The 13,256-nt window shown below is 36.8% G+C and overlaps 1 protein-coding gene across 2 annotated transcripts in view; it reads right to left on the minus strand.

Annotated features, from left to right (window-relative positions):
* LOC145283479 (methyltransferase-like protein 27) overlaps window positions 1–13,256 on the minus strand; it is a 351,173-nt gene that overhangs the window by 291,013 nt on the left and 46,904 nt on the right. The window lies entirely within an intron of this gene.

Here is a 13,256-nt window from a genome sequence, read left to right on the forward strand (position 1 = left end):
GGGGCGAAAGTGCTCGGACTGCAGGTGAGCGGAAGTGCAGATGGCCTTCAATGGGGAAGGAGTGGTGAAATCCCGGAAATCCCATCTACCATCACACGTCGGAGCACGTTTCCCATTTGCGGAAAATTGGTGGGTCACTTCCCTGTGTGTGGGTGGCTCCGAGTGGCTGTAGCGGCCATAAAGCGACGGGCAACTTCTATGTCAACTGGATGGGACGGTGAGGTGCATGATCCTGCCCTGCGAAGCATGCTGGTGGAAGTTGTGGCCAGAGTGACCAATGGTGACCCTGTACGGGGGAGCTGGTGCGTCGATGGGAGTGAATTTACAGTTTGGGTAAATGCCAGCTCGCTTGCCCTTGGCGTTGCTCTGGCGGTCGACGGAAGGATAATAGAAGATGCCTGCTGGCTTCGGCCGGAGAATGACGCCAAGCATATAAACCTAGCTGAACTCGATGCTACACTGAAAGGAGTCAATCTAGCGCTTCAGTGGCAGGCTAGAATCCTTCACATCATCACGGATTCCACGTGTGTGCATCGGTGGATGACCAATGCCTTGAACGGAAAAGCACGTCTGAAAACGAATGCGTCGGCCGAAATGTTGATCCGGAGGCGGCTTGCTACCCTAACCGAAACCACTAAGGAATACGACTTGGTCATAGATGTGACACTGGTGCAGTCCTGTTTGAATCAGGCGGATCGTCTGACCAGAGTGCCACGCCGTTGGCTATACCTGCCAAAAGAAGTGAACGAGTCAGCATCTGTAAATTGCGCTGCAGTGGGACATAGACTCAGCCCGGAGCATATTAATGATGTCCATTGCCAAAGCGGGCACCCCGGTGTAAACCGAACGCTTTACTTCGCCAGATTGGTTGACCCCTCTGTGTCTCGGAGGGCTGTGAAATCTGTTGTGGGAAGCTGCAACACCTGCCGATCGATCGACCCAGCACCTGTCCGGTGGAAGAAGGGAATACTCAGTGTGAAGCGTAATTGGGATAGGATTGCGATGGACATAACGCACTACAACGGGAGGCATTTTTTGACGCTTATCGACTGTGGACCATCTAGGTTTTCATTGTGGCGGCCCCTTCGCCGGTAGGACGCGGCTGCCATTATCTATGAGTTGGAAGATGTGTTCCTCGAGCGTGGCCCTCCTTCTGAGATACTCACCGACAATGGCCCCGCTTTTGTTAGTGAGCCGTTTAAACAGTTTGCAGATGGCTGGGTGTCCATCTGCGTTTTCGGTGTGCCCATGTTCCCAGTGGAAACGGGATTATTGAGCGCAATCACAGAACTGTTAAGACGATCGCAGCGCAGAAGGGGTGTACGGTACCTGAAGCAGTCTATTGGTACAACGTCACCCCTAAGGACGATGTTTCAACCTCTACCGCGCCAGCCAACGCGCTACATACATACCGTGTCAGGGTGAGAGGTTTGGAGAGCAGCTCACTACCCGAACCGGAGCCACCACAAAAGAACATAAAAGAAGGAGATGTCGTCTGGGTTAAAAACCCCGAGGCTAGTGCACGACTAGCTACGGAACCGGTCATGTCACTGAAGTGATCAGCCCGCAGGCGGTGCGAGTTGATGGAGTACCTCGTCATATTAAAGACTTAAGATCAGTATTCCAAACGCAGCTGCCGCTTGACGAACATAGTGAAATTGAATCCGTGACCAGCGACCCATCATTCTGGTTCATGACGGCTTCAACGCACAGCGACACTGAGAGTGGTAGCCTTCAAAGTACTGACCCTCCTGCTGCTGATGAAGACCCGGACAGTGATACTGCGATGCTCGGCTTTAGGTTCGCCGACCTTCGTGTCACGGAAGACAGCGCAGACGATGATGAAGCCCCGAATCCCCCTCTCCGAAGAAGCACTCGAAGGAAAAGGCCACCGCCTCCCTGCTCTTTCTGTGATAATGAGATCAGGGGGGGGGTGTAATAAATTGCGAACAGACGGGCTTACCTGACAAACGCTCGAGGTGTGCATTCTGCAAAGCGGGCACGTCCAAAGAAAAATGGCAAGATGGCGGCGGCCGGTTAATATTGCCAAGTAATCACGCAAAATCTCGTGTTCTCTCGCACACACGAGAGTTCAGCTTAGCATAAAAACGGGTCACTGTGAGCAAGAAGCGAGAAGGAAAAACGTAGTCAAGAAAAGACGACGCTTCTGACGACTGAGAAGAAAAAAGAAAAAGAGCAAGAAGTAGAAGAGGAAGAAGAGAACGATACATGAGAAGACGAGGTGTGTGCGGTTTTGAATAAATCGAAACAGACAGAAAAAAAAACTCTGATTACATAATCTACATGGATCGTCTAGGTCTCTACACGTGTTTGCTTGTCTTATTATTTTCCATTCAACTACCAGCCAACGTTCGCTTTCCCTGAGTTCCCAGTATTTGTTTGCTAGAGTTGTTTTCATGCGATGTTTTTTTTTTATCATTGAATGTACTTTTGTGGTCATAACAGCTAGTTTTGAAATCTAAGGAAGTCATACCTACGTAATATTTCTTGTTATTTGGGGGGAAGGGGTGTTCGCAAATATTGTGGCCTGGTAAACTATGCTTTTGGTTAGACATTTATTTTGAGGTGGGAAAAGTGTGCGGTATCTACAGTTGTATTTATCTTGTTCGTTATTAGTATTTTTATTTTTATTTCTAGTAATATTTCTTGTTATTCGGGTTTTCTTTCGCAAATAGTGTGGCCTGGTAAACTATGCTTTTGGTTAGACATTGATTTTGAGGTACGAAAAGTGTGGGGAAAATAAATAAAAATTTAACCTAGATTTAAAACAGGTCAAGACACTAGATATCTATACTAAATAGCACGCACAAAGGAACGGGTCAACTGGGCCTTTGCCCAGTAAGTGTCTGCTCATTGGCTGATTAGAAAGGGTGAAGTTGATACTAGAAAGCTGATTGGCTAACTAAAAACTCAATAGAAGGTGCGTATATAAAAACGCGAGACAACCACAAAATTCTAGCATACGCCTGAAGAATAGATGAGATGTTTCGTGGTTTTTAATATATGTCTTATGGTTAGTGATGTGGTAAGACATATATTAAAAACCACTAAACATCTCAATAAAAAACCACTAAACATCTCTATAAAAAACCACGAAACATCTAAAAAAAACCACGAAACATCTCTATAACAAACCAGTTTCCGATGGAGGTATATATACTATTCCTTGCCATAATTGCCATCATAAATACGTTGGTGAAACTCAGCGTAAATTGGAAAAAAAGGCTCAATGAACACAAAAGAGATATAAAAAATAGCAATTCTCTAAGTGCATTATTCTCTCATTCATTGACACATAACCACACCTTTGACTTTAAACAAGCAAAAGTAGTTAAATTTATTTCAAATAAACCGCGCCGGAGACTTCTTGAATCTGCGCTTTTCGCAATTTCAAGCACTATTAAACAACGTGGAGGTTTCTATAACATAGCGCCATTAATAAGTAAGCTGTTATTAAAAGAACATTATTTAACTGTGGACACAGGTTAACTTTCTCACACCATTCAAACACTCCCTGTAATAATTTACACATAATCTCTATCAATAAATTACATAAATAACACTCATTTCATTTTTGTTACAAACTTATATTTGAATTTCAACAGATATATCTTTTTCCCAATAAGAATATAAACTTGCGTTCATAGTTTTAACATTATATTAACGACTATATGACGTCACTAAAATTTCCTTCTCTTTAACAGCGCCAGCCCCACCCCTCCTTTTTGAATTTCCAGCATCAATTTTTCGTTTCTCTCAAATAGAACTGCGTCACACTGTGCACGTGAAACATTTTCAAATATTTTGTACTGGTATATTTTTTGATTTCTTAATCTCATTCATCCAGAGGAAGTCTCGAAATAAAGACGAAACGTTGATGAACACATAATACGGTTTGTTCCTTTTTATTTTCTCTATTTTGTCGGAATACTATTTCCATTTATTTCATCATATATATATATATATGTGTGTGTGTGTGTGTGTGTGTGTGTGTGTGTGTGTGTGTGTGTGTTGTGGAGACTCCTACTAATTAACATAGGCGGGTGAGTGAGATATATAAAGGTATAAATCACCAATACCGGGGCAGCTGTAGATTATGTAGCCGGTTTTTATTAATAGCCTATATATACTAGCAGAATTTTGTATTCATTTTTTATATTTAACTGGCTGTGCAAACTCATGTTTTCTTTATTCAAACAATATTTCAGTGGTGACTAAGGAGAACGTTTTAACAGGATACTACAAATATTCTGACTTTTGGTATTTTTACGTCATGTTGAAATGATTACTTATCCAATGACATAATTGCTCGTCTACAACCGGCAGCGCTTCGACGAAAACACCTGTTATCGCTAAATCTCTGTCTCTGTCTGTCTGTCTGTCTGTCTGTCTGTCTCTCTCTCTCCCTCTCTCTCTCTCTCTGTCTCTCTGTCTCTCTGAACTAAATGGCCATGAGTCTCTAAAGATCGAACACGCGAATCATCCACCTCATAGGAAGTTCGTAATTTTGTTGGCGATGCCCTTTTTTCCTCATTTTTTCCCTCAAAAGTGACATTGCTAGTCTTTTTATACTTTACCGTCATTTTCATGGCAGGTGCTCAGCTGAGCTTCAATCTGTTTACTTTTTTTTCTAAAACATGCAAAACAAAGATTCAACTACCGAAAACAACTTACAGTAATTTTTATTTCTCTATTTCTGTGTCTAAAACTTAGCAAAATTTCCACGAGTATTTTTTCCTTGAAATACTCGTCTGTGGAACATAATATCACGGAGATGCCTCCTAGCTGACTACAACATTGTTGTATTCAAATCCAATGTGAACACATTTTGTCAGCTGTCCTTTTAAACAATCGGTTTTTTCCCAAATTCCAGCATCGTTATCAATAATTACAGGTCAGTTTCATCATCTACCTGACACTCATTAACCCTCATCTTCTAGTGGCTTTTAATCCTTGATAAGTGGTAACACTTTAAGCCTTGGATCGACACTTTAGATTAGCTTCACTACGTCTAATATCTTTGCTTGAGGTTGTTATATGAGACATAGTAGTAGTAGTAGTAGTAGTAGTAGTAGTAGTAGTAGTAGTAGTTTATTTTTGATACGGGGGTTGCTTTACTTATTGACTCAATCGATCACATTTGTTCAGGTCACATGTTCTTTGTACATTTCTTTCTCCTTTTTTCTGCGAGTGCTTTCTTTTTCATTTGAGAATTTTTATCTTGTATATTCATTGTCTATAGTTTCTTCCTTACGTCTATTGTAGATTTGCTTACATATTTTTACTATGACCCTTCTAAACGTTGTATCACCGTCCTTTCTTTTAATCTGCGACATGAGCTCACAGAAATGTCACAGGCACCAAAAAAGCATATGTTATATTGGGGGTCTATATGTCCTATATACGTTGGTACTAAATAAACGTATTTGTATATACACTGGCGTCAAAAACTAAGGGACACAATTTTAAAACCTAATATTATTAGACATAACAACTGTGAAAAGCTGAAATTTTGACAACTGGAAGTCGTTATGATTCATAAAAACATACTAAAATTTGAATCATTTGCAAACGATAGAAAAAGAATTATAACAATTATTTATTTATTTTCAAAATAATAACGACCAAAAGAAAGGGACAAAATTGAGAAAAACAATGCAAACATCCAGAAAGCAATAAAAATCAATATGTGTTGCATAGTGGTGGGAGATATTTCATAACAGTTATATTGTATTGAGATGTGGGAAAGATATCGTTCTTATAACGGACAGATTATAAACGTATAAATCGTATGTATGTTTGTTAAGCCAAGGAATATGATACCGACGTGTAAACTGAGTCATGTTGTATCAGTGAGTTATCACACGGTTATATATTACAGTATATATATATATTATATATATATATATGAAATATAATATATGCTTCATACCTTCTTCCTTCAAGAGTTCTTCTACCTTCCTGCTGAGCTCCGTAACGAGTCATGAAATGACCAACACCATCCAATTAAGACATATGTTCTTCCTTCTTTTGTGAATCCACTGAACGCCACTTTATACTTTTATAATATAAATTTATTTCAGTTGTCTCGAATGGTTTTCATAGGACCGTTCTTGGCTGTCTATTCAGTCCCGAGACTAACTCTAACACTCCGTCTGTTCACTATGGTAATCAAACTCCAACTCTCGACTCTAAACTCCCCGACCTCTGACCTCAGTTCCGTTTCGTCATCATTCAAAAGCACACGTATCCCTTATGTGTGACCTTTCCACGTCCACCTACCCAAGGTTATTTTGTTCATATTTAACCTAGATAGTTTATATAAACACCTTTAGCTTAAACCCATTGCTACACTTTATTCTATAAACAATAAATAACTCCCAATATACACTATTTTAAGAAGATCATTGAATAGATAGATAAATAAATAGATAGACAGATAGAGCGATAATAACTAATTAACTTTTAACAATGTTAATTATAAAACATATTTAGTAAGTGAGCCCTTGCTCTCAATGACAGCTGCACATCTTTGACTACAAGAACGAATCAGTTTTTGACAATCCTCGATACTAATTTTAGACCATTCTTCTTGAAGCTCCGCCCACAAATCCTCCGTGTTAGTGGAATTTCTTTCCATAACTTTCACTCTTAAGGTCTCCCAAAGATTTTCTATTGGGTTTAAATAAGGCCAATCCATAATTTTGAAATCTTGCTCGATAGGGTAACTCATTATCACCTTTGCTTTGTGACATGGGGCATTGTCTTGCATAAAGGTAGCCCTATCGAAACCTGAGTTCTGTATGATTGGCACATGATCTTGAAGAATGTTTTTATAGATCTGCGCGTTTACACGAGTTTGTAACCGGACAAGAGGCGTAGTACTGTGGCGTGACCGCCTCCGGGAGCAGTAGAGCTCCCCCTTGGGGGAGATTAGAGCGCCCGAACCACTGAGTAACTATGCTGGCATTAACTGTTAGGCATTATTGGATGTTAAGCATTATTGGAGCTGTTAAGCAAAAATTCGATGGCGTTTTGAAATCATCACGAATGTGGTTTCGGTTCTGGGGCCAGACGAGAGATCAAGGGGTTGACCTCTCTGTTCGTGGAAACTAAAGCCTGCGAGCAGTCGCAAATTAACCAGCACACACGCATTGGAACGGGAATTTCTCCGAATGACGTGCTGATTGGTGATTGGGTCTAAGGAATAACCTATCCTATCTATCACCTGGCTACATAAGCGAATACCCGGGCCAAAATCAGGGAGTTGAGCTGGATCTCGAGATAATTTAACACTAACCGAAGAGACGCCGATGCACCCCCTTCCTCGACCGTCGCCACCGCAAAACACGGAGAGTAAGATTCAATAGTGTGCTTTGTAAGAAAATTAACATTGGACATTTGTATATAAGTTATATTATATTCTGTAAATTTGAGTGAATTAATTCGTAGAATAGAGACATCTGAGTTTTTTTTGTGTGTGCATGAAAATCTTTTCACTTCCAGCGTGATACGGCATATCAACCCGGAGGTGAAATCAACGCTGAAACTGACTAACCAGATCCAGCTGCGCCGAGAGAACTCGCGAAGAATTCCCTGCTAAAGACGATCACGACGCGTATATGAGTGTTCATATTTGTTACCAGCGACCCCGATGGGTCACGATTGGTGACCTGGAACAAGGGACCCGTTCACTGTACCTTGGCTTGAAAACATTCTAAATACCATGACGCTTACGACACCAAACTTGACAGTTTTTTAGTACAGTTTTTAGTACACTTTGCACTTGATCTTTCACCAATACGTCTCTTTACATTGTTTTAACATGATTTCCAAATAAATTAAACTTGTTTTCGTCACTGAAAAATACTTTTGCCCAATTTTCATATGTCCAAATTACATACTTGTTTGCAAACTCTAATCTCTTTTTCTTATTCTTCGAACTAACAAGTGTTTTCTCCCCCTGGGGTTCGATTAAAAATACCTATTTCTTGCAGTCATCTAAAAACAGTCTGTCTTGACACATTAACACATGAGGTACTATTCATAACCCTTTTAATTTCTGTGCATTATTCGATCTTCTCTTGCCGATGTTTAGCGGGAGTCTGCCGGTTTTAAAAGCACTAACTATTTTGCCAGTATCATTGTAGGATTTAACAACCCTGCCTACAACACTCTTGGAACGTTTTACTTTCTCTGAAATCTCTCTAATGGTGTACGTTTCGTTGTGTAGCTTCATAATAGCTTAAGTTATATTTTAATTATCCGTACTTACAGGTTCTCTTGGACTGGAGCATTAGTAGATGTCAGAGTCTCAATTCATGACTTAAATAGAATGTATCGTTTACAGACTGTATATATGCAAAATATACGGATATAAAACAAATTAATCTACAAATCAATCGCATACGAATCATAAGTACATTTCATCATAAATATATGTACTCGGACTGGATATGTGGTAACACCTAGCAACCAATACACACACGAACAAGCGTTGTGTCTTTTTTATGTTCAAAGCTTGTAACATCTGTTACTTTCTAAATAGTCTAATCGTGCAATTTATTTGTAAGCCTTGATTGTTAATTCGTTTCATACGTTTAAAATGCAGGATCCATTACACAATCCTTTATTGTATTTATTTTACACACGAGAAAACGCTGCTGCCGTAACAAATCACCGTCTTTTATTATATAAAACCACATAAAAAATAATTGAAGAAATGTAATCTTGATCTCTATATCTACTTTATATTATTTTGTGTATGAGTTCCTTCTTCATAGGTTCCGAAACGGTTGAGTCTATCTCTTGCAACTTTCACACAAAATAAATCTATGTCTGACAGTGTTCGTAGATATGTTTTGTACAGAAATTCATCCCATAAGTATAGAAAATCAAAAACATTCAACATTAAAAGTAGCTTTTCTCTCTTATAGAAAAAAGAATAATTTTTACATGGCAATATTTCACGTTACGTCAACCAAGGGAGATAATAAAATTTCAGCAAATCATTTTTTCTTAAAAACAGATTTATCATAATCTGGACATATAGCGTAGTGGCAGAGCAGTCGACTATAGATCGAATGATCCACTGTTCAAGTCCGGATTTACCTCAGCATTTTATTTTAATTTTTTTCGTATTACTGAGTTCTAATTTACGATAAAAACGAGGTACCATTAAAAATCATCACAAATCATTTCTCCGTTTGTATATTTTAAAACTAAACATTAATCAGAAGTGAGTTTTCAAGGGCATTCACCGTCAAGCCCAAATATCTGCTGACGTAACATTTGTAAACAAATATAGACGGAATTTGATGAACGACGTTATCATTATTATTTTTTTATTATTTATTTTATTTATTTTTTTTTTTGCGAGATATTCCACCGGGCAACTTATTCCTCGTAATATATAATAATTAATAGAGTATTTATTCTATAATAATACATGCGCAATCTGCATAAATTAAAATGACCGGGCAACGCTGGACTGCCAGCCAGTCATATATAGAAAGTAATCGCATTTTCTCTTATTTGGTCGACAAGAATAACTTTTATAATTGATCATTTGCTATTTTTATTAGTAATATTATAGACGAAATAAGAGGTGATAATCCCTTTATGCCGTAAGTTACTTTACTTCTACCGGAACCAACGAGACCAAATATTTAGTGATGGGTCACTTCACACTTCACAGTGTACTCCGCATGTTAATAGTAAAGTCATATTACATCATTTTAATCAACGAATATTAATATAGTATTTCATTTAATTTTATACATTAGGATTTCATATTTTGCTTCTTTTATTCAACTTCATTTAATTTAGCATATTCCGCAAGGAAAATGTTGTAACACACCAATATTTATTTATGTTGAGAGAACAAAAGTGTAACAAGTTCGTCAGAGCACATGATGCATTCGCAAAACAAGCACAATAATTCAACATTGTGGCGATTTACAGACAGTGAGAGCCCTTTTCGGCCAAACACTTTTTTTACATTGTCGGAGAGAGAGAGAGAGAGAGAGAGAGAGAGAGAGAGAGAGAGAGAGAGAGAGATTAGTGGTGGAATTATCACTCTGTAGAGTTAAAAGACACAAGCGGGAAAATATTTCTATTTCCGGTAGAAGGTGTCCATTTTCTTTCCAACAAGCTTGTAGTCTTTCCTATGTATTGATTGAAATATATAAAACACATGAATATTAGTCAGAGAGATTGAATGTTAAACTTTTTTAATTCATAAACGTATAACTTAATCAAAACAAATTCTAAAGTATTCCTGTGTTTTAGTATAATTTTTTCTAATCATATAATGTTCTGGTATAGGATCAGAAGTGTACTTATTTCCATATGTTTCCCGAATAATACTTTGGCATGGATTCTACCACTACATATGTAAAATAGTGTTATTAACAGAGACGTATATCGTCTTTGTAAAACTTATCAATGTGATAAGAACCAGTAAACAGACCAGTATTTTGATTTGAACACTGGACCCTCTTCACTATCGATCGTGAAAAGTATTACCCTCTCAGACCTGTTGTTAAGATGGGATAAAAGGAGTTGAAGCAGAACCATGCATGCACCTGTGTATCCAATAATGTTTGTATAGATTAACATATTATAATCACGCCCTGCTTATCATTGAGCATTTTGATAGACACCCTAGTTTCAGTGGATTTACATCTAGAAACTATGGCGATACAATCATTATATCTATCTATCTATCTATCTATCTATCTCTCTCTCTCTCTCTATATATATATATATATATATAAAGCTGTGTGTGTGTGTGTGTGTGTGTGTGTGTGTGGTCACAAATAGGCTCCTATATGGTTGACTATTTTAAAAAACTGATTACATATAATGATAGAAGATGTATCGAGACACAGAAATGGGCATGTTTGATCTGGCAGAACGGTGGTTCGTTAAAATTGTGGGGTCTGCGTTCTCGCATGGTCCACAAATTATGGAAATGAAAAAATTTAAAAATTAAAAAAAAACGTTTACAAGTGTTTTTGATATAGATGTACATAAGAATACTTTGATACGTATGTTTTAACTTAAATAGGGATGATATAATAAAATTGTGGGGTCTGCGTTCGCGCCTGGCCTCCATAGAATGGGAATAGGCACAAACTTTAATAAAGACTTTTCATATCTATCTGCGTAAGTATACTTTGATAATTATGTTTCAGTTTGAAGAAATATGCTACAATAAAATTATGGGATGTTCGTTCGCCCCTGACCTCTATAGAATGTAAATATATCACAAAGTTTAACAAGGTTTTTTAATATAGATCCACATAATATTGTGATAATGTTTCAGTGTGAACAGGTATGGTATAATAAATTATGGAGTTTATCTATTTTATTTTTAATTTCATCATATTTTGCTTTGGTTTTGATACCCCCAAATTCGAAGCTATCTCTTTACAACCCTTCCTTTTCATAACCTATCATACTTTCATAAATCAGAATCCATTTTCTGTACGCTGTTTTTGAACCCAGTCAACGACGGGTACTTTTGCTTGTATATATATATATATATATATATATATATATATATATATATATATATATATATATATATATAGAGAGAGAGAGAGAGAGAGAGAGAGAGAGAGAAACATTTCAACAATTTCTTTGCTTTCGTTTGATATACTTTTTAATATATCAGTTACCTTAGATGATTTGATTGCGAGCGCTGGTTCGGCGCATGTGTCAAATAATAGGAAATCGACGGTTAATTAATAAGTACTGTTGATATGGGATGCAAATTCTAAATTGGCCTGTGTTTCATCTTTTTAAGATTCGTCAGTGCGGTTTAACGCGACAGACATATCAACCTAAGTATGTATAAACTCCAAACTTGTTTATATAGAAACACTTGAATGTTAAAGATAATCTTTTTAAACAAAATTACATTTAAACATTTTTCCTATGATACTCAAATATTAGGTAAACTAGCATATAATGGGTTGCTATTTTGTCCATAAAGTGGCGTTCTTTATACAATATTTTATTGTATTATTTTTTTTTAAATTGCCGAGCTGCATAAAAATTACAAAAATATTCAAATTGTATTTTCAAGAATTCAAATAACGTTGAATTAATTATATCGCAATAAAATAAATTTATATTGGAACAATGATCTATTCATAAAATGCGCTTTATTGGAATGGTTGCTAATTGAATTTTATTACTAACATTTACCACCCTTTATAGTCATACCATCTCTCTCTCTCTCTCTCTCTCTCTCTCTCTCTCTCTCTCTCTCTCTCTCTCTCTCTCTCTTATATATATATATATATATATATATATATATATATATATATATATATATATATGAAAGATTGGAGGTGGAAGGACCTGAACACTCAACGTTTCGTCCGATTTATGCCGGCTTTTTCAAGAGGGATGGTCGTTGAGCTTTCAGGTTCTTCCATCTCCAATCTATTTTTCACACACACATACACACACACACACACACACACACACACACACACACACACACATATATATATATATATATATATATATATATATATATATATATATATATATATATATACGTTTTATTTTTTATTACCGTATCTTTCTGTTAACAGAAAGATACGGTAATAAAAAATAAAACGCATATTTGCTCTACAACAGTATTGAGCACTTTCTTCAGTTGTTATTCATTACCATCTCCACTATATATATATATATATATATATATATATATATATATATATATACACACACACATTGCATCAAATCGCTGAACTTTGACAACTTGACAGCCAAATTTCTGGCCGAAAACCGATTAAATATTTTCCCAAATCTCAATACCTCTTTATGTAAAATCTCGAATCTGTACACTAAAAATTGGCAGATTATTTTGCTAGGGAAATATACACACACGGACAATTTCACTTTTATTGATATAATAGATAGATTAATTCATTAATTTCAAACTCAAAATTATTTGTTATTAATTTACTGTTACTAAATTATTTACTTACTACTTATTTACTATTAATTCATAATTAATCTCCAAGCATAAACTTATTTATTCACTATTAATTTCAAACCCAGAATGATTTACTGCTAATTTACTATTACTCTCAACTCCAAACTTATTTACTATTTATTCACTATTAGCGTGTTTTCTGATACAGGAGGAAACATTGGGGTTTGGCGGCCTTGGTTGCAAAGGGTAGAATTAGCTGCAAAGTTCTTGACGAAGA

This window comes from Euprymna scolopes, chromosome 8, assembly GCF_053919585.1.
Source record: "Euprymna scolopes isolate OS-2025 chromosome 8, ASM5391958v1, whole genome shotgun sequence".
In the NCBI taxonomy this organism is placed as follows: Eukaryota; Metazoa; Mollusca; class Cephalopoda; order Sepiida; family Sepiolidae; genus Euprymna; species Euprymna scolopes.